Source organism: Halichoerus grypus, chromosome 1 (assembly GCF_964656455.1).
Source record: "Halichoerus grypus chromosome 1, mHalGry1.hap1.1, whole genome shotgun sequence".
Lineage (NCBI taxonomy): Eukaryota > Metazoa > Chordata > Mammalia > Carnivora > Phocidae > Halichoerus > Halichoerus grypus.
In genome coordinates, this window is record NC_135712.1 from 118593692 (window position 1) to 118614916 (window position 21225).

Sequence of the window (21225 nt, forward strand, 5' to 3'; positions counted from 1 at the left end):
TGGTTTAAGCTATTAGAAATAAAACTGCTATGAATATTGATATATGGCCTTTTGTGTGAGCCTAAGTTTTCATTTCTCTTGTGTAAACACCCAAGAGTAGGTCTGTATGGTAAATGTATGTTTAACTTCATATGAAACTGTCAAACTCTTTTCCAGAGTGGCTGCACCATTTATGTTCCCACCAGCAGTGCATAAGCAATCCAATTGTTCCATATCTTTGCCAGCATATGGGAACATCAGTATTTGTCATTTGAGCCATTCTGATAGATGTGTAGGGATTCCTTTTGCTGGTCCAGTCAAGATGGCAGTCAAGTAGGGGGGCGCGGCTTCAGAGCTTGGGTGGGGTGGCTTCAGATGTCTCTCACTGTTCCAGCTTTCCTAATACTTGTCTACACAGCAGTTTGAGCTGTCTGGCATTTCAATGGTGGAAAATGGGGCTCTTCATACTAGGTGAGTTTTTAGGTTTGTCCAGTTGCTCCTGACTGCAATAGTGGGACATCACTATCTGGGGACGCTGGGCTTCTTTGAGGCAGTACCTCTTGGCCCGACAGGCAGACTTGGTACCAGTGTCACTCTCTCAGGAGGTGATATGAAAGCCATGATAAGACTGCAATGGAGCAGAGACAGAATTTGCCTGGGCCAGGGTTGTTCAGCAGCTTTGGACAGAGACTGTGTGAATGCTTTTTATTCCTAAAGTTATTCCTTGCTCATTAGCAAGGTGTGTGGGGAGTACACATGGAGTCAGCATAGAGGGGGAAGAATGGGATCACCAGTGGCACTTGTCAGATCACAGGCCCCACTGACCACTTTCTGCCCTTGGACTCCCTACTCTGTTTATCATCTAGGATTCACCAGCAGCATGTGGACACCTTGTCTGGGTGTCACAGAACTCCAACATTTACCTCCTGGGGGTTAGATCTGGAGGCACTGCTGTCACCACCACATTGACCCTCTTGGCCTAGGGATCCAGGTCTTGTCAGTAATTAGAACTCTATTTAAGTATCAGGAGGTGCCTCAGCCAAGGAAATTGTAAAGGATCCCAGGGAGATGGGCTTTGCATAGAGTCAACATCATAGCAATGACTTGAACTGCCCCAGCCATGTCTGGGAAGCCACCCTCCATCTGTTATACCCCTGATTGAAGGGACGTTGTGGACCTTCCCAGAATCCATACTCATCCTGACCCTGGCTCTATGAGTTTGGACCAGAAGGCCAAAAATCAGGAGAGCAGTGATCCTATGTGGGGACAGCCAAGAGATAATGAAGACTCTGCACAGAAGCAGTGAAGCTTGAGGATCATAGGCAAATTTCCTGGCACCTAAGCATGTATAATGGGTGCAGCAGACGTGTTCCTTCAGGTTCTGACTCTTGCCCTTCACCTGGTGCAGTCACAGGAGAAAGATGTGGGCTTGGGCAGGGAGGAACCTAAATGGTGACTTATAGAACCTGAACAAGAACTAGGGATCATCAGGAGCTGAGAAGTTTGTGAAGGTTGAACTTGAAAGCAAATGATATGAGAGAGGCCCTCTAGAAGCTGGGATGATAGAATGAGGAAGGGCAGCCATATGCCATCCGGTGACCAATAGGTATAGTCTGATTGGCTTGAGCAGAGTAATGCAGACAAGATGGAAGGTTATACTTCCTCTTAGGTTATACTTAAAAGAAAATTATATTTGGTTGCTGTTTGTTTACTATGTTCTCTGTTATAACAGAATTTTCCCAATTTCCCAATTTCAGGGGCCTCTTCTCTGATCCATTGCCTCTCCTTCAGCCAGGTGCTCCTACTTACCTGCTGTCAGAAGGCAGCCCAGTGCACAGCACCTCTCAGATTTAAAGAGGCAGGTGCAGCTAGGGGCAGGTACCTCCCCAGACTATGAAGTTATGTAGAATCCATCCTAGCGGCTGAATCATTCAGCTCCCCGCTAGCTCTGATTTTGTCTTTTTTTCAGCTCATGCCTAAATCTGATCACAATATGAGTCTCTGCTCTCTTGCCTTCTGACTCAGGACCTCACCTCCTACTCTGCTCTTGCGCATGGACCTGCCTGGCTGCCCCATGTCCTCCTCAGTCCAGCTTCAGTGTTACCACCTCAGGGCTTAGGGCACACAGTGATCTGGCTTCATTAGGTGACCAAGGTGGACACGTGGGCCCCTCCTGGGGTCTGGGCTGCCCACACGTGTCCTGAGATATGGCCCTGCTTATGAGAAGGCAGATAAAAGTTTCCTGGCTGAGGCAGAGTCTCACCTGAGGAGTCTGTCTTCTCGTTGGTGCCTTGTCTCTGCTACTGAAAGGTTGGGTGGATCTGGGTCCTCTGTCTACTGAAGTTCTAGTTTTACTTCTGCCACTAAATCTCTGGGTAACCACATGGAAGTAAATGAACCATTCTGGGTCTCAGTTATCTCATATTTACAGTAAGGTTTCCTGATTCCTTAGCTGACAATCTTTCAACTATACCATACCACGATTAAGGAAAAATCTAAAATTCAGAGACCAAAAAAGAGCCTTTAAGTTAAATTCTAGTTTAGATATACTATCTCAGGGTTCCCTGTTTGCTGAAATGAATGTTTATTGAATTGAATGCAGCATATCAACAGTTCTCAGGCTTTAATGTGCATAAGGATTAGGAGGGTGTATTAAAAAGCATATTCTTAGGCTCCCTCCTCAGAGCTTCTGATGCCACTGGGGCCTAGGAGCATGCGTTTTAACATGAGAAACTGAAGGGGATTTAGGTTTTGAAGTAGACACTGGTGTCTTTCTGGAGGCTAATTTACCAATGTGCATTAGGAACTTTAAAAACAGGTCATTTGACCTACTGATTCAAGTCTAGAAATCTTCCCTAAGATGTCCACAAAGATTTATCTATAAGAATGTTTACAGATTGGTAACAGCAGAGCACTGCAATCAAAATGCCCATCAAAAAAAGAAAAAAAAAAAAGATTGGATAAATTAAGACATATCAGTGCAATGGAAACACAACACAATCTAATTTTCAGGGGTGCCTGGGTGGCTCAGTGGGTTAAGTGTCTGCCTTCGGCTCAGGTCATGATCCCAGGGTCCTGGGATCGAGCCCGCATCAGGCTCCCTGCTCAGCGGGAAGCCTGCTTCTCCCTCTCCCACTTCCTCTGCTTGTGTTCCCTCTCTCGCTGTCTCTCTCTCTGTCAAATAAATAAATAAATAAAATCTTTAAAAAAACAAAAACAAAATCAAATTTTCATAGGCCATTTAGTGACTTGGAAAAATGTTTACAACATCATTGTAAGTGGGATGAGAAAAAGCATATAAAATACCATGTCAAATAATTTGTGTGTATATATATATATATATATATATATGAAAAATTGGAAAGAAATGCATCAAAATGTTAATAGAGAATTGTCACTTGGTTGTTGGATTATTGGAGACTGTTGTTTTCTCCTTGATATTTTTCTGTATTTTCCAGATTTTGTACAGTAGCTAGTTATGACTCTTTACATTTGAAAAACAATGATAAATATTTTAAAAGAAACAAAAAGGAATTTGCCTCACGTAGAGTGAAAATGGAGGGAAGAGAGGTGTCTTAGGAGGCCAGGCCAGCTGTGGCCTGGCTGCTCTAGTATGATTCAGACTCACCCTGGTGTCTGGGGTGAATTTCAAGCTATATTCTCTTTTGTGAAATACCTTGGTATAGTTGATGCCAAGGAATTTGGGTCAATGAGAAAGTCCTTTCACTAGATACTACTTTCCCACTACATTCAAAGATAACAGAGTACAGGATCTGGGACACGGAGGGGAGCTCACAGTTTAAATGATGCCTTCTTTACTGCTCTTGGGTCATTGACTCTGTGTATAATCCCCCGCCCCATAACACCAAGCAGACAGCTGCACTCAGTATTAGAGTTTTTTGGACAGGCGATGGACTCCACTCTCATCTGGGAGACACTGCCCGAGCACAGTGCTTCTGTGGAGTGGTTTCAAAGCCTCCTTTGGCCAATGCACTGGGAGCCCCCTAGAATGCCAGGAAACACTGTTTTTGCTTTTGGTTTTTTTGTTTTGTTTTGTTTTGTTTTGTTCTGGCAGAGAGATGGCTCAAATTCATCCTCTCTCACAGATTTCAGTGACACCCCCCCCACCCCCAGGTCAAACCTCTCTCAGAATAAGATTAGAAGCCTCTCAGTTAGACCTCTGGCCTATAGTCAAACCTTTCCAAATGACCTTGAAAATTTTACACCACATGCTGTGGCTAGTTAGGGAGTGGTACTAAGGATCTCAGGTGAAAGTCAATTTAGAAAGACAAAAAATAATTGGGGCACCCGGGGTGGCTCAGTAGGTTAAGCGGCTGCCTTCAGCTCAGGTCATGATCCCAGGGTCTTGGGATCGAGCCCCAAGTTAGGTTCCCCGGAGTCAGGCTCCCTGCTTGGCAGGGCACCTGCTTCTCCCTCTCTCCTGCTGTGCTCTCCCCCACTTGTGTTCTCTCTCTCTCTCAAATAAATAAATAAAATCTTTAAAAAAAAAGAGACAAAAAATCTAAAATGATGAGACTTACAATATTAATACCACTATCAAAAGCTAAAACACCGATGCTGACCCTAATTATAATTATTTTCATCAACACCTTGACTTGCCAAACATTGTCCTAAGTTGCCTAAACCATTTCACATTTATTACTTTATTTATCCTGACAGAATCTTAGTTTTACATCCTTTAAAAATACCATTTTGGAGGCAGGAGGAAGCTCTGATGAAAAGCAGAGGCTTCTTGAGTTAAAACAAAACTGTGAAGTCTTCAAGTGTGGTGTTTTCCAACTTCGTTCTTGACAAGAAATCGGGGGATTTCAGCACGAGAAATTACAAAGCCCTATTACCATGAATTCTTCGCTTTGGTGAATATGACGTGGCCTTATTGCAAAACCCTCTAAAGGGAGTGCAAGAACATTCATAAATGCTGACCCAGAGTAAGAAGGGGGCTTGTACTTCTGTGCTGTGAAAACAATAAAACCCCTGGGATTAAAAATAAGCAATGGGTCTAGGCATTGCCTATGTCAGCCTACTGTGCTCAGTTCACGTCTGCACATCACACAACCATAGGCCCAGGCTAAATTCTTTAGGTGACCTAAGCTCCAAAAAAACTATGGTGCCCCACATTTTAACTATACCCCTCACATGGAATTAAAATTTTTTTAAATAATAAAATATAAGACTAAAGTTAAGGAAGCTCAAGAAAAGTCAAATTGTTCCCATGATGTCTACTTTGACACTTGATTGAAAATGTTGAAGATCAAAATATTTACAAAGTGTATACTTGTTACCCCTGCCTTATTGGTGCGTCTGGGAGGTCACCCAGCATGCTGTACCAAGGCTGTGGAGGAATCTTGCTGACAGTATTGAAATTCTGATTTGGCGATTCCACAACGTAGCTAGACATCAGAAATCAGGAGGTTGACCCCAGCCTACTGCCTCCACACACATACTCGTATGTCAATTCCTACATGCTTAGTGCTTCGAGGAGTCATTATCACATGGCAGTTTAAATTAACAAACTGTGACTACCAAGTCTCCCAAGTGAATGGACCCCGACACCTTTCCTCCTCGACTGTGGCCTTTGGCTTTGCCCTTCCTGGCAGACGCTGTTAGACTGGGACTTTGGGCAACAGATCGTCCCCACTTGGCTCTAGCTTTTGAAAACTAGCACTTGTTGTCAACTTACTCCTTTGGCTGCACCATCCTAAGCAGGCTCTGCATTCCCCCCCGTTCAACTTGGTCCTCTCTTTAGCTTCCTCTATGAGCTCTCGGTTCTCTAGACACTTCCAGGACCAACCAAGGCACAGCCAATGAACTGTTCGAGATTAAAGCATTTTTGCAATCAATCAACTTATTCTATTCCACTGCTCCTTAGACCACTCCTGATGTGAGGGCCCTGGGCAGAGGCAAGGCAGCAGTAATAGGAGACTAGGCCAGGCACCAGGCTCCATGAGAGTCCGAGAGGCTGTGTCAAATTGGCCAGTAGCTGGTCTTTCCACACAATGGACAATGTGTGTTCTCCAGGGTGTGGGTGCCAGAAATGTCAAGTCCAGGGGCAAAATTCAGTTAGAAACCAGAGCGTCTAGCCAGATATTGACAACAAGACTAGAGAACTAGCTCAAAGACTGTAGTCCATTTTTAGTATACGTGCTGCTGAAGCAAGCACATGTAGTCCATTTTTGTTGGAGGTCTTTATGATGCTTTAGGGGCATCATAAGGCACCCACCATATGGTTTCTGATATTTACCAGCAGGGGAATTCTGCACTAAGACCAACAATGGCGAAAAGGCTATATAAAATATAAAATTGGTTCAGAGTTCTCCAAACAGGGATTATGGCCTTACCACTCATTATTTCAGTGTATGTTTTGAAACTTTTCCTGAAAAGAAAAACCTAGAATTATGTATCAAATCCTTAGGGTTGCACTAATCTCTCCAGCCTGAGCCTTTTTAATCTACTTTTAAATGTTTCTCTAATAACTTGGTTTGAAGATCCCATCTTAGTTAGGGATTTCACCCCCGTTCCAACACACACAAGATTAAAAAGTGGGCAAGATCTGGAGTAGATCAGGCAGGGTAGCTTCCGAAAGCTCCCAGGAGCAGACAAAACCATGAGCTAAAGAAACCATGAGCTTTCCAATAGGCTCAGGGCTCAAAGTTGGCGGGGGGACAGAATTCTGTTGGACAATTCCCATTAGCTTAACTAGACCTAACACCAGGAAACAAAGCCAAAATGGTCCTAGACCAAGAGGACCCTAGAGGGGAAAATAAGGGGAAGAATGTTCTTCCTCGTGTACTGGTCACTGGCAGCATGGTAGTGCTCATATAAGGGTTAGAAAGAACAGAAGCATCTTGAAAAATCTCACCCTCTGCTCCTTGCCGATATGGCCAGATGTTACTTAAGAGAGTGGGTCAGAGAATACTAAATACCCCAGGGAATACTAACTTTTTGCTTCTCCCACGGATTCATTCCGCCCTCTTATCCTTGAGCATCTCTAAGTTCTTTATTATGCTGTGCCAGAGAGGACTACCTCATACCCAGAAACTCTCCAGAGCCATCACTGGGAAGTGGCTGCCTCCCCAGGGACTACATTTCCCAGACCCCTTTGCAGTTAGACATGGTAATGTGACTGAGTTTTAGTCAAGCGACTGTGAATAGAAGTGTTGTACATCCCTTCCAGGCATGGCCTGCGAAAACCTTCCATGTGCACTTTTTCACACTCTTTTTCTCTTCCACTGGGGAGTGGAGACAGTCCAGGTGACCTTGAAAACCACATGCTGCAGGTGGAGACTCTGTCAATCTGTAGCTCTGAATGAATGTGGGAGAGTTGCCCCACTACACCCTGTTACATGAGCAAGAAATACACTTCTATTGTGTTTGAGCCATTATACATTTTTCAGTCCATTACAGCAATTAGCTTATCCTAACTCTTACACATCCTTTTGGATACAGCTGTTTTTCTTGTGTGCGGAAGTTCCCATGCCTTCTCCCCTCCTTAAATTTTACTATAAACCAAGAGAATAGAATTAGTAAACTCAAATTTAAGCAGCCATTAGGGGCAAATGACACTCACCAAATTAGTGGTCACAGCATTCAGATCTTAAATCCAGAAGAGCAGAAACTTAGCAGAGTCTCACTTCAAGACAACCTGGTATATTAAAATAGAACAAAAAATAAATGTAAGATGTACAAAGCAAATACATTAGAATTACAAAACAAATATATGGTTACTTTCTAAAGGGTGTTGTCAGATCACGATGGAATTTGCCACTGTTTTCCAGCAAATGACAAACTTCCCTATTGCTTTTAAAATAAGATTTATTTTTTTAATACATCCCCCTCCAATCATTATAAAATAGAATTTATAAAGAACAATTCTACTCTGCTAAGTAAGCTATACAAAGACTAGGTGCTGACTCAGGGGATGACATTGGAGGCTAGGAACACTGGGTATGAGTTCTCTGCCGATGGACTCTGCAGTTCTTATGTACACATTTAAACTTTTCTCTCAGGAACTTAACTTTCTTGGTTAGGAACTTTCAGAGCTTGTAAAATTCTAGGCTATGCAAAGACTTAAGTTTTTTAGGTGATGTTAAAACAGACATCAGAGATACATTATATCCGTCTTTGTGTTTAATATCATTCCAGATGCAATGGCACGAGTAGGAATTAAAATAAGCTCTCTATAAACACGGTGGTGAAACAATGGAGGTGCGCGCACCAGAACAATCAGAGGCAACCAGAAACACGCTCTGTAAAGGGCGGCAGGTTGTGAATGTTTTCTTACCAGAGCTGCCATCTTTTACCAGGTTAAGTGCAAAAATGCTATTTGATGGCATAGGACACGTATTTGCCTAGAACAGGGTTTCTTTTTGTGTCTGATTACTCAGTTTAAGATCCAGGAAGCAAACAGTTCAGAACTCTGAACAAACATTCTGGCAGTCCAAACAGAGCACTAGGGCGGGAGGAGGAAGAGGAGACAAAACAAGAGGGTTGACCGGGGAAGGCATGACTTGGGCCATTTTCCCCAGGGTTTCAGCCTATACATATGTGTATACACACACACACACACACACACACACACACACATAGATTTTTTTTTTTTGAGAGGAAATGCACTCTTTTCTGGTCCTGCGAGAAGAGAGAGATCAGATAAAATCCCTTTGGTGCTGTCTTTGGAAGGTCCCCCAAATGCATCCCCACTCCCGCCCGCTCGGCTGGGGCCTGCCAAGCCACAGGTGTCAGGAAACAAGATGGCGCCCCACAGTGTAGGGCGCTGAGTGAGGGGGGCCAGGGGTGGGCCTTCACTTACTCGGAGACGCTGGCTCCTCTGAAACCCAGACGCTGCCAACTCCCTGGGCTCAGGAGTTATAACCGCTTTCTTGCTCTGGGTTCTTCACTTCTTGTTGAGATCAGCTCCACATATTTTTCTGATGATGTCATCCATTCTGACTTCCTACATTTTCAAAGTTGATCTACAAGCAAAACCTTCTATGAGGCTTAAAAAAAAAATGAAGAAGAAAAGAAAGGTGTGCTGTGAGGAGATGGAGAGGAGGAGGAGAGAGGCAGTTGCCTCCTTATTTTGAGATTTGCTGCAGCTGCGAGTGCCACTCCCCAGCCAGTTTCCTGGCTGCAGGGGGAGGCCAGTGGCCGGGCGTGGGTGACGTCAGGGCCAGGCCTGAGTCATCGCCAGCGGCCTGGCTGCCCTGCCACTCGGAAGGGGACAAAAGGAACCTTTGATGTCCAGAGGCCCTCCTCTCAGCACACTCGCCTGTACGGAGCAGCAAGCCAGGAGAACATTCCTGCTGTCTCCCCACCCCCAGCCGCCCTTCCTACTTCCGGAACAGTCCCAGGCAGATTCAGCTAGGCCTCCCCAAGGGACGTCACCCTCCTGCATGGCAGAGGCCTGGCCACTCTCTGTCAAAGGGAGAAGCAGAAGAGGGTGTTTCTCTGGGGATTTCTCACCTCTCCCTCTGGCATCCCCCTTTTTCCTTGTGGTGCTGCCTTAACCAGGGAGTAGAGGTGGTATTAAAAGTCATGTGGAAAGGTGGAAGGTGCTCTCGTCACATTCCCGGGTCAGTGCCCAGCGGTCAGTGCCTTTGTGCGATGGCCCTGGGCCTCAGCTCCTTGCTCTCTGGGTGCCCGTGTGAGCCTGCACCACCTGGATTTAAGAGGGCACTCTTCTTTAAGAGGGGTATTTATATCCCCATGCTGGCATGGGACTCAGTAAATGCGTGATGAATGAATGTATTTCGATATGTTTAGATGATAATTCTAAAATAAAATAGTAGAAAACATATACTGAATACTTGCAGTGAATGTTTGAGCCTCTGTGCTAAGTGCTTTGTAAAGATTATTTCATTTATCGTTATTATCATGACAAAGCTATGAGGTTAGGTACTATTATTATTCCCAATTCTATAGATGAGAAAATGTATGCTCAGAGAGATGAAGACACTTCTCTAAAGTCTCACCCCTGGTTAATGGCAGAGCCTGGATCGTTTGATCTCAAATCCTGTGTTCTGAACCACCATGGTGAGTGGCTGAGGTGAATGTGTGAATAATGACCAAGGGCAGCCTGGTTCAGGTGAGCAGAGATACGGGTAATGATGGGGCTTGAAACCAATTGCGCAAGGAAGGAATGGAGCAATTAGGAATGATCTGCCTAGAGTAGGGGGCCTCATGTCCTCCTCATGGGTCAACACAAGGTCTGAGTCTTGGTGGGACACCCAGAGTGGTCAGGAGGGCATGTTCATTGTCAGGTCCAAGTGGGGATGAGAAGCTGGGATGGGAAGACAAAGCCAGGGGGGTCTGGTGGTGTGTGGTGGATGCAGGGTGTGAGAGAACAGTGGACAGAGTACCTCAGAGGGGGCGAGGCCCAGACTTGTCTTTGTTGCCCCCTAGACTCATGGGCATACATGGAGGGGGGGTGGTCAGTGCAGCTAAAGGCCCAAGTCTGGGACAGGCAAGAAGACTACAGAGAAGAAAGACTAGATAGCTCTCAAAGACTCCAAGAGCTAACTCCAAGAAGGAGTTAGAACAATGGTGTATTTCAAGTACGAGGAGGACCTGGAGGTGACAGGAACAGCGCCTGGACCTGCCCACGGCAGTCACTGCCCTGAGCACTGCCCTATCAGGCATCAGCAGCCTTTCCGGGACAGAGTGAGAGTCTTGTCAGTGGCTGTGTTCAAGCTAAGATGAGGAGGGCTGGCAAGAGCAGAACATCTGCTTCTGGGGGTATCTGGGCCCGGGATAGAGATGACCTTGGAGGTATCTTCTCCTTCTGGGGTTTATGATTTCGTGGTTTGTACTTTTCCATGATTCTCCTAGAATAAATGTCTCATTCTGAGAGGAAGACAAACGCCAGGAATTTCCAGTCCCTTTGCGGAAGTAGGGAGGGAGTCGTCGCTGGCCTCCTCAATAATGCCACTCCACAGCTTTCCTTCCACTGTGGTCATGAGACCCCTCTCCTGGGCTCAGGAGATCAATGCCTCTGATAGCTAGGGACATGGTGTAGTTACCTTGTTCCTGGGAGCTCTGCCAGTTGCCACTCTGAGGAATTACACTTGTGCGGTGGGGGTCTGACTCCCCAGGCAGGTGGAATTAGCAAAGGTGAATTTCAGAAGAGAGAGAGCCACATGCTTTTAATTAAGGGAGCAGCAACAACTGATCAGGGTCACTGTCAACGTCCACACACAGCCTGACCTTGAGCTGAGGAAAGTGCTCTAAGTTCCAGGCATTTTTGGCAGAAGGCTTGTTTATTCTTTCCTTGTCTCTCTGCAGAAAATGCCTCTGGGCACCTCCCCACTCTGTGTCCCAAAGGCTTGGTGGCCTTGCTTGCTTCACGTACACAGGTAGTTATTTCTCTAATAAGATGAAGACAGGCTGATTATTTTTTCAGTCTACATTATGGGGCCAGAATAAGGTGAAGAGGAAAGGAAAGAAGGAGAAATGATGAGTAAGCTTAAGAGAGATGCAGAGCCTTGTACTGTGTGTTCTGAGGTTGCTTCTAATAGGATAAAATCAGAATTGGGCTAAACAATCTACGGGGGGACACAGAAAAGTAAATACAGTGACACCCCCTAAACTTTACCCCATCTGGAGAATCCTTTGTTACAACAAATGCAGTTATATACTCGTAATTAAAAAATAAATTAATTAAACCTTTATGGGTTCAAGGAATTCCTTGGAAGACTGGTCTATACTTGCTGCCTCCAATTTCTCTCATCTCATTCACTTTTTAGAAACAATTTATTAACGGGGCACCTGGGTGGCTCAGTCAGTTAAGCGTCTGCCTTCGGCTCAGGTCGTGATCCCAGGGTCCTGGGATTGAGTCCTGCTTCAGGATCCCTGCTCAGCGGGAAGCCTGCTTCTCCCTCTCCCTCTGCTCCTCTCCCTGCTTGTGCTCTCTCTCTCTCTCTCTGTCAAATGAATAAATAAAATCTTAAAAAAAAAGAAAGAAACACAATTTATTAAGGTATCATTTACATACCATAAGTTTAACGCACTTAAAGTGTACAAGTCAATGGATTTTAGTATATTTACAGAATTGTGTGACCTGTAACCCAATTTTATTTTATTTTTTTAAAGATTGATTGATTGATTGATTTTAAGATTTTATTTATTTATTTGACAGAGAGAGACACAGCAAGAGAGGGAACACAAGCAGGGAGAGTGGGAGAGGAGAAGCAGGCTTCCTGCGGAGCAGGGAGCCCAATGCGGGGCTCAATCCCAGGACCCTGGGATCATGACCTGAGCCGAAGGCAGACGCTTAATGACTGAGCCACCCAGGCGCCCCTGTAGTCCAATTTTAGAAGCTTTCTATCACCCCAAAAAGAAACTATGTGCCCATTCGTAGTCACTCCTCACTTGTGCACCGCCCCTCCCCCCAGTGCTAGGCAAACATTACTCTTCTGGCCATTTCATATAAATGGGATCACATGATACATGGCCTTCGTGTCTGACTTCTTTCACTTAGCGCAATATTTTCAAAGTTTATCCATGTTGTAGAATCAATCCGTACTTCATTCTTTTTAAGTTTATTTATTTTATTATTTTTAATTTTTTTTTAGTAAGCTCTATGTCCAGCATGAGGCTTGAGCCCACAATCCTGAGATCAAGAGTCACATGCTCTACCAACTGAGCCAGCCAGATGCCCCTGTACTTCATTCCTTTTTATGCCCAAATAATATTCCATTGTGTGGTTGTACCACATTTTGTTTATCCATACATCAGTTGATGAACATTTGAGCTGTCTCCATTTTTGACTGTTTAAGTTATGTTGCCATGAACATTCAAGTACATGTTTTTGTGTGGACATATGTTTTCGTGTCTCTTGGGTAGCTACCAAGGAGTGGAACTGCTGGAACATTTTAATGTATGTGCTGCCGAAGCAAGCACTCTATGTTTACCATTTTGAGGAGCTGTCAAACTATTTTCCAAAGTGCACCATTTTACATTCCCACCAGCGACGTGTGAGAGTTCTGATTTCTCCACATCCTTACAACACTCTTCTTGTCTATCTTTTTGATTCTAGCCATCCAAGTGGGTGCGATGTGGTATCTTGTTTTGCTTTTGATTTTCATCCCCCCTAGTGACTAATGATGTTGAGCATCTTTTCATGAGTTACTGGTCATTTGTATATCTTCTTTGGAGAACTCTTTGTTCAAATCCTTTGTCCATTTTTAAATTGGATTATTTGTCTTTTTATTGTTGAGTATAGATCTGCATACAAATCCCTTATCAGATATATGTTTTACAAATATTATTGCCTTGTCTGTGGGTTGTCATTTCATTTTCTTTATGATATTCTTTGAAGGAGAAAGGTTTTTAATGTTGATGAAGTCCAAGTTATCAATCTTCTCTTACCTCACTGTGCTTTTGGTATCATATCTGAGAAACTATTGTCTAACCCAAGGACATGAAGATTTATACCTGAGTTTTCTTCTAATAGATTTATAGTTCCAGTTCTTACATTTAAGTCTATGATCCACTTTAATTTTTTTTTTATAAGATTTTTATTTATTTATTTGAGAGAGAGAGAGAGAACAGAGGGAGAGTAGGAGGGAGAAGCAGACTCCTGCTGAGCAGGAAGCCCGATGCGGGGCTCAAGCCCAGGGCCCTGAGATCACGACCCGAGCCGAAGGCAGCCTCTCAACAGACTGAGCCACCCAGGTGCCCCCACTTTAATTTTTATGGTGTAAGGTAGGGATCCACAGTCACTCTTTGATGTGGATACCCAGGATCATTTGTTGAAAAGACTATTCTCACAAGGACTCTGAATATCTAAAACTATTCTAAAATAAAAAGCTTACTTTTAAAAATAGTCCATTATTTCCCCCATTGAATTGTCTTGGCCCCTTTGTCAAAAATCAACTGACTATAAATATTAGTTTATTTCTGGACTTTTAGTTCTATTCCATGGATCTAGATGGCTGTTCTTATGCCAGCACCACACTGTTGTGATTACTACAGCTTTAACCTCATGCTTTTTCAAGATTGTTTTGGCCATTCTGGATCCCTTGCATTCTTTTTTTTTTTTTTTTTAAAGATTTTATTTATTTGAGGGGCGCCTGGTTGGCTCAGTTGGTTAGGCATCTGCCTTTGGCTCAGGTCATGATCTCAGGGTCCTGGGATCGAGCCCTGCATTGGGCTCCCTGCTCAGCAGGGAGTCTGCTTCTCCCCCTCCCTCTGCCCCTTCCCCCATCTCCCTCTGCCCCTTCCCCACTGCCCTCTTCACCCCACTCATGCTCTCTCTCTCTCTCCCTCAAATAAATAAATAAACTCTTTAAAAAAATTAAGATTTTATTTATTTGAGAGAGAGAGAGAGAGTGAGAGAGAGAGAGCACGAGCCAGGGGGCAGAGGCAGAGGGAGAAGCAGGTTCCCCACCGAGCAGGGAGTCCGACTTGGGGTTTGATCCCAGGACCCTGGGATCATGACCTGAGCCACCTAAGCACCCCTGGATCCCTTGCATTTCTATTTGATTTCTAGGGTTATCTTCTCAATTATGCAAAAAATTCCAGCTTGGATTTTGACAGAGATTGTATTCTACCTCTAGACCAGTTTGGGGAGTATCCCCATTTTAACAATATTAAATCTTCTGATCCATGAACCTGGGAAGCCTTTCCATATATTTACATCTTTAATTTCTTTCAACAATGTTTTATCACTTTTGGTATATAAGTCTTACATTCCTTTTGTTAAATCTTATCCTAAATATTTTATTCTTAATTGATATTACTTATATTGGAAATAATCTTTACTCATGGACTTGTTAAGAGCTTATACTTTGGAGGCTGAAAGACCTAAGTTTCAGTCCTGGCTCCGCTATTTATTAGCTGTATGACTTTAAGATTACTTAGCCTGTATCAGCCTCTTTTTTTTTTTTTTTTAATTTGAAAAAAAGTTAGTAATACCACTGGCTGGGTTTGTTATGCAGATTAAATAAGATAATGCTTATGTAACCCTATTGAGACCATGACCTGTATGGGCCAGTCTCAGGGTGATGTTACAATCTAAGAAACCCAGTCCAGTCACCAAAAAGTAATTTCAAATTAACTCATATTCAATACTTGCATTTCTCAAGCACCATATAGAGCTCCTGGCAATCCTTCTTTTCTTTTCTTTTCTTTTCTTTATTTACTTTTGATGTAGTGTTCCATGATTCATTGTTTGCGTATAACACCCAGTGCTCCATTCAATACGTGCCCTCTTTAATACCCATCATCAGGCTAACCCATCCCCCCACCTCCCCTCCCCTCTAGAACCCTCAGTTTGTTTCTCAGAGTCCATAGTCTCTCATGGTTCGTCTCCCCCTCCGATTCCCCCCCTTCATTTTTCCCTTCCTACTATCTTCTTCTTTTTTTTTTTTTTTTTAACATATAATGTATTATTTGTTTCAGAGGTACAGGTCTGTGATTCATCAGTCTTACACAATTCACAGCGTTCACCATAGCACATACCCTCCCCAATGTCTATCACCCAGCCACCCCATCCCTCCCACCCCCCACCACTCCAGCAACCCTCAGTTTGTTTCCTGAGATTAAGAATTCCTCATATCAGTGAGATCATATGATACATGTCTTTCTCTGATTGACTTATTTCGCTTGGCATAATACCCTCCAGTTCCATCCACGTCGTTGCAAATGGCAAGACTTCGTGTTTTTTTTATGGCTGCATAATATTCCATTGTATATATATATACCACATCTTCTTTATCCATTCATCTGTTGAAGAACATCTTGGCTCTTTCCATAGTTTGGCTATTGTGGACATTGCTGCTATAAACACTGGGGTGCATGTACCCCTTCGGATCACTACATTTGTATCTTTGGGGTAAATACCCAGTAGGGTAGCTCTATTTTCAACTTTTTGAGGAACCTCCATACTGTTTTCCAGAGTGGCTGCAACAGCTTGCATTCCCACCAACAGTGTAGGAGGGTTCCCCTTTCTCTGCATCCTCGCCAACATCTGTTGTTTCCTGACTCTTAATTTTAGCCATTGTGACTGGTGTGAGGTGGTATCTCATTGAGGTTTTGATTTGGATTTCCCTGATGCCAAGCGATGTTGAGCACTTTTTCATGTGTCTGTTGGCCATTTGGATGTCTTCTTTGGAAAAATGTCTGTTCATGTCTTCCTGGCAATCCTTCTTAACATCCTTTTTCCTGACCTATCCAAACCCCTTATCCCCCATAGATTTCTCCTCCCCTTCTTTCTCCCAAGCTCCCCAGAAAGCTTTTTCTCCCATCCTAACCAATCTGATTCTTCTACTTCTGTCCCGTTCTTCTGATAGGTGAGGGGAAGAAACTGGACAGGCAAAGCCAGAATTCTTTTTAGTGTACAGGAAGAAAAGAAAACCAGGGAGTTGTCAAACTTCATTTATACCACCACTCACATAAAATGCTTAGTACAATGTCTGATATATAATAAGGGCTCAATAAACACTAGGATTTTATTTTTAATTGTTTTTAAGGATTTTATTTATTTATTTGAGAGAGAGAGTGAACGAGCGAGAGAGAACACAAGTTGGGGGGAGGAGCAGAGGGAGAGGGAGAAGCAGACTCCTCACTGAACAGGGAGCCTGACACGGGCCTCAATCCTAGGACCCCAGGATCAGGACCAGAGCCAAAGGTAGACGCTTACCACCTGAGCCACCCAGGAGCCCCTGGGTTTTTATTTTTGTTATGGTGGTGGCTACATTATGCCCATGTATACTTTATGTTAATGGAGTAAGGTTTAGATCATGACCTCTGAGAATCCAGCTGGGAGGCTACTGCTCAGTGGTCCATCCTCACTCATTTAGATGAATTTGGGATTACTGCTTTTCTTTCTTCTTCCTGAATCATTCCTCAAAGAATCAGCCCTGAGAAAACTGTAAAAAATTTATCATTGAGGCTCCCTGCATAATGTTTGGAGGTCATATCTCCTGTTTCCTCAGCCCAGCACTAGGACTCTATCCTCCCATACAAACCTCTAGAACAGTGTTTTTAAAACTGCAGGTCAGTACCCACCATTATTGGGTCAGAAGTAGCATTAGTTTCAAGTGACAAAATAAAACAGAACAGAAAAATTCAAGTACAAGACTTCTGTTTCAGTTTTATGTGTGTGAGCTGGGTCTCTCTGTGAAACATACTGTGGTTCAGAGTTTAAAAAAAAGTTTAAAAAATAGTGTTGGAGTAGATCTTTCACTTTCATTAAGGTGTTTAAGCAACTCATAAGAGCATAAAGTAACACCCCTCCAAGTGGTCTCTCCATTTTGATGGGGATCAAAACCTTAAGATGAACTTCCACCTATAATGAAGGATTTGGGGGCATTGAGGCCTTTTTCTATAATTGATAACACTTGGTGGAGGATTATTTCTGTTACCTCCATGGAGCTACCTCTGCCCCATTCCCCCATGCACTGCCCCCCATGCTACCTCTTAGTCATCACCTCCTCTCGCTCTTCTAATACTTGCAAATCCACACCCTTAACTTGTACAGGGTTTTCTCTTTTTCAAAACTCTTTCTCATATGCCATCTCCTTTGATTCTCACAGCTATCCCATGAAGTTGACAGGTCAGATCCAAACCTTTGCTTGACCATTTAACTCCACGTGTGACCTTAACCTCTCAGCTTCTCTCCTCAGCTGCTATATGTAACCAGAAAGATTAAGAGACTTGGCCAACAACACACAGCCTGGAAGTGGCAGGACCAGGAAGAGAACTAAATCTTTCCCCTCCTAGCCTGGTTGTCCCATGGGCTCTCCTCGTGGAGATACATAACTTCTTTTTAGTAATATTATTCACCTGACTGCCTTATGAAGAATGTTTGAAAAGCAAAGAACACACTGCTCTCTTCCACCATATCTAAAAACACTGATTTTTATGGCACAAAGCACAAGATAAACAGCTCTACGTGCCTCGTGGATAAGGGCTATCACTCTCAACATCAAAGACTATTAAAGACTGGGCCCTCTGAATCAGAGACAACAAAGTCCACTAGGAGAGGAAAACAAAGTTCCCCAAGTGCTCTGTTTTGGCCTTAGTGTTGGACAGTGTCCCCTCTAGTGGCTCTGGAGGAAAACAGCTTCTGGAAAACATTGGTAGATTCAAAGTTGATGAAATCAGACAATGTTAGAGCTTCAACGGAGCTTAGGGAACATTTGGTTCAAGGCGTGTCCCATCGCTAATGAGAAATTGAGAGCTAGGGCAGTGGTTCTCAACCAGGGGTGATTCTGCCCCCAGGCAACCTTTGACAACTGTGGACATTTCTGGCTATCATTTGACTGGGGGTGGGGGATGCTACTATCATCAGTAGGTAAAAACCACGGATGCTGCTAAACATCCTACAATACACAGGACAATCCCTCACAATTGAGGACAAGGCCTCAAATGGACAGACCAGCTGGAGGGCTGTTACTGTTATGCTCTTATGAATTATTTAAACACCTTAATTATGCAGCCCCAAATGTCAATAGTGCTAAGGTGGATTGGAGAAATGGTGCGTGATCTACCCAAGAACTTGCAGCTTTCCTCCTCCCCCCCCAGCTTTATTGAGATGTAACTGACATACAACCAAGGACTTGCAGCTTATTCATAGCTTTTGATGGCTCGGGCTATGTGATCTCTTTCTTTTCATTTCTTTTGGAATGCTTTTATTAGAATTGTGAAAAAGTCAAAAGTAATACATACTCATAATTAAAAGCAATATAATAAAAGACTTAAAAGACTTTCCATCACTCCTTCCCATAATCAATGTTAACAGCCTTGGTAGTTTATTAGGTAGGACTGTATTAAAATCCAAATTTGGATCATTTTTGACTTATCATTTCCTATGGTTAGTTACACTTAAGATGTTCATCCACTTCTCCACGCACACACTAAGACAAGCAACAATCAACAGAGGTTTCTTTTGACTTTGCTTATTATACAAAAGTTGGACTAACACATATTACTTTATAACTCGCTTTTTTATTTAATAAATTGTGAATATCTCTTCAGATCCAATAAAGAATCTCCTATATGTTTATAAAAGATTGGAACGATCAGTACTGTGGGCTCCAAGGAGCTAATATGGCCTTTGAAGGACATTAAATGACACTGAATCATGTAGTATGTGTCTTTAATGTCTATCTGACACTTGATATCTCACTCTTTTGTAGAGAGCTGGGCTCAAGATTAGAATCTTTGGTAGGCCATGCTATCCAACTAGGAATGAATGACATCCTTTTGTTGTCCTTGTATTTATTCTTACAGATACTTTCTAGGCATAGCAAATAATACTGGTTTTCTGTTGACTGTGGTGCTACGAAACTTCATTTTAGAACAAATATACATGTACTAATTGATTTTATGTGTCAACTTGACTAGATCATGGGGTACCTGGATTTTTGGCTAAACATTATTTCTGGGTGTATCTGTGAGAATGTTTCTGGATGAGACTAGCATTTGAATCTGTAGACTGAGTAAAGCAGATGGCCCTCCCCAGTGTGGGTGAGCCTCATACAATCTGTTGAGGGCTTAGATAGAACAAAAAGGTGGAGGCAGGGGTCATTTGGCTTCACTCTGCCTGACTGATGAGCTGGGTCACTAGCATTCTCCTGCCCTGAGACTGAGACTTACACCGTGGTCTCTCCTGGTTCTCAGGACTACACCACAGGCTCTCCTGGGTCTACAGCTTGCAGATGACAGAGCAGGTGACTGCACAGCCTCCACAGTCATGTACGCCAATTCCTCATAATAAATATTCTCTCTCTCTGTATATATCCTATTAATTTATGTATATATATGTATCCTATTAATGTATATATAATGTAAATATGTATCCTAGTAATTCTGTTTTCTTGTAGAACCCTGGAGCCAACTCAAATAAAAATGTTTAATGGTATAAGATTGGTAGAAGTTTGGGTAAGAGTGATCTAACTCCTTCTTGGTACAGCCAATCATATGTTGTTCAATCATTCCCTTTCATTCCCTTCTGATGGACAAAGTTTTTTCCAGATGTGTGTTTGTTCTGTCATTAGAGCATGTTCTAATAAATACCCTTATTCTTATCCTTTCATACTTTTATTTCTATGAAATAAATTGTCCAAGGTGAAATTATCATTTCAATTTTTATTTTAAATTTTAATACATATTTTCAAATCTTTTTCAAAAAAACTGAAGCAAGTCATATTCCAACCATTGATATCTGAGATTAAACATTCTCCCACATCTTTGTCATCAGTGGATATTTTCACTTTTTTTTTTATTTTTTACATTTTACTAATCTGATGGGTAAAAATTATTATTTCACTTTTGCTTTTTTTTTGGAAGAGCAGTATATTATATGTCATATCATTTATTTTTTGCTTAGTTTTTATTTAAATTCCAGTAAGTTAACATACAGTGTAATATTGGTTTCAGGTGTACAATTTAGTGATTCAACACATATACAACACCCAGGGCTCAACACATCACTTTTGCTTTAATTTGCATTTCCCTGACTTTAAGAATAGTGGTTAAGAGCATAAATGAATGAATTGTATGGTGTGTGAATTATATCCCAATAAAACTGTTATTAAGTATTTAATTATAAGTAGTAACATATTTTAAATAATCAGCAAAATGATTTTAAAAATGCACAGTAAACCCATGCTCTGAACATCTTCATAACCTTTATTTCTACCCATCTTGCAAAGGCTAAGGCAACCTCCCTGAATGTCTCTACAAAGGAATTTGTAGGAATTACTGCTGAAGTTAATCCTAGACTGTGGCTCCTGCAGGTGAAAATAAAACTCATTTATTCTAGAAAGAAGAAACCAAGTTCTCTACTTCAGAGGGAGGAAAGACCTCAGAAATAAATCAACCAATCACATTAAGTAGAAAAAGGACGTGAGAAAGGTGAAGAAATTAGAAACCACACTATGGCCTTGGTCAAGCCATGTTAACTTCTCTGAGCCCAGCTGCTGCCTCTGTTAATGGGAATGATCACTCTGCACACGGATTTCACACCAGGTTACCACAGGGCTGTTGCAAAGGTCAGAGGATTGTCTGCCAATAACGGTGACTTACTGCCCCAGTTTGCCAAGTTTCCCAGTTTTGAAACCAACGTAGTCCCCAGAAAACCTAGATGAGTTGGGTATCTCACTACCAATTGAATATTAACGTCCAAACTAGATTTTGGAGCATGGAAAGAAATACACATGTTAACATGTATCTGAATCAATATTCAGTTCATTTAAGTTTAAGTTAGAAAAATGTAAGCTTAAA

General features: G+C 42.7%; 1 protein-coding gene and 1 long non-coding RNA gene across 7 annotated transcripts in view; one reads left to right on the forward strand and one right to left on the reverse strand.

The window, feature by feature from the left end:
• LOC118542537 (uncharacterized) overlaps positions 1-19881 on the forward strand; it is a 28458-nt gene extending 8577 nt beyond the window's left edge. The window contains exon 3 of the long non-coding RNA XR_013447314.1: positions 19824-19881. This is a non-coding gene — a long non-coding RNA (uncharacterized LOC118542537). The remainder of the gene's footprint in view (positions 1-19823) is intronic.
• The window catches only part of ZBTB38 (zinc finger and BTB domain containing 38), a 164553-nt gene that overhangs the window by 97132 nt on the left and 46196 nt on the right, over positions 1-21225 (reverse strand). For 3 of the 6 annotated variants that reach the window (XR_013447309.1, XR_013447310.1, XR_013447311.1), the window contains exons 1-2: positions 8807-9289; positions 7568-7642 (exon numbers count right to left, since the gene is read on the reverse strand). The gene's annotated coding sequence lies outside the window, so the exon portion shown is untranslated. Of the gene's footprint in view, positions 1-7567; positions 7643-8806; positions 9290-21225 lie in introns of those variants that run through there. The other 3 variants (XM_078071109.1, XM_078071136.1, XM_078071112.1) reach the window with 3 other exon arrangements.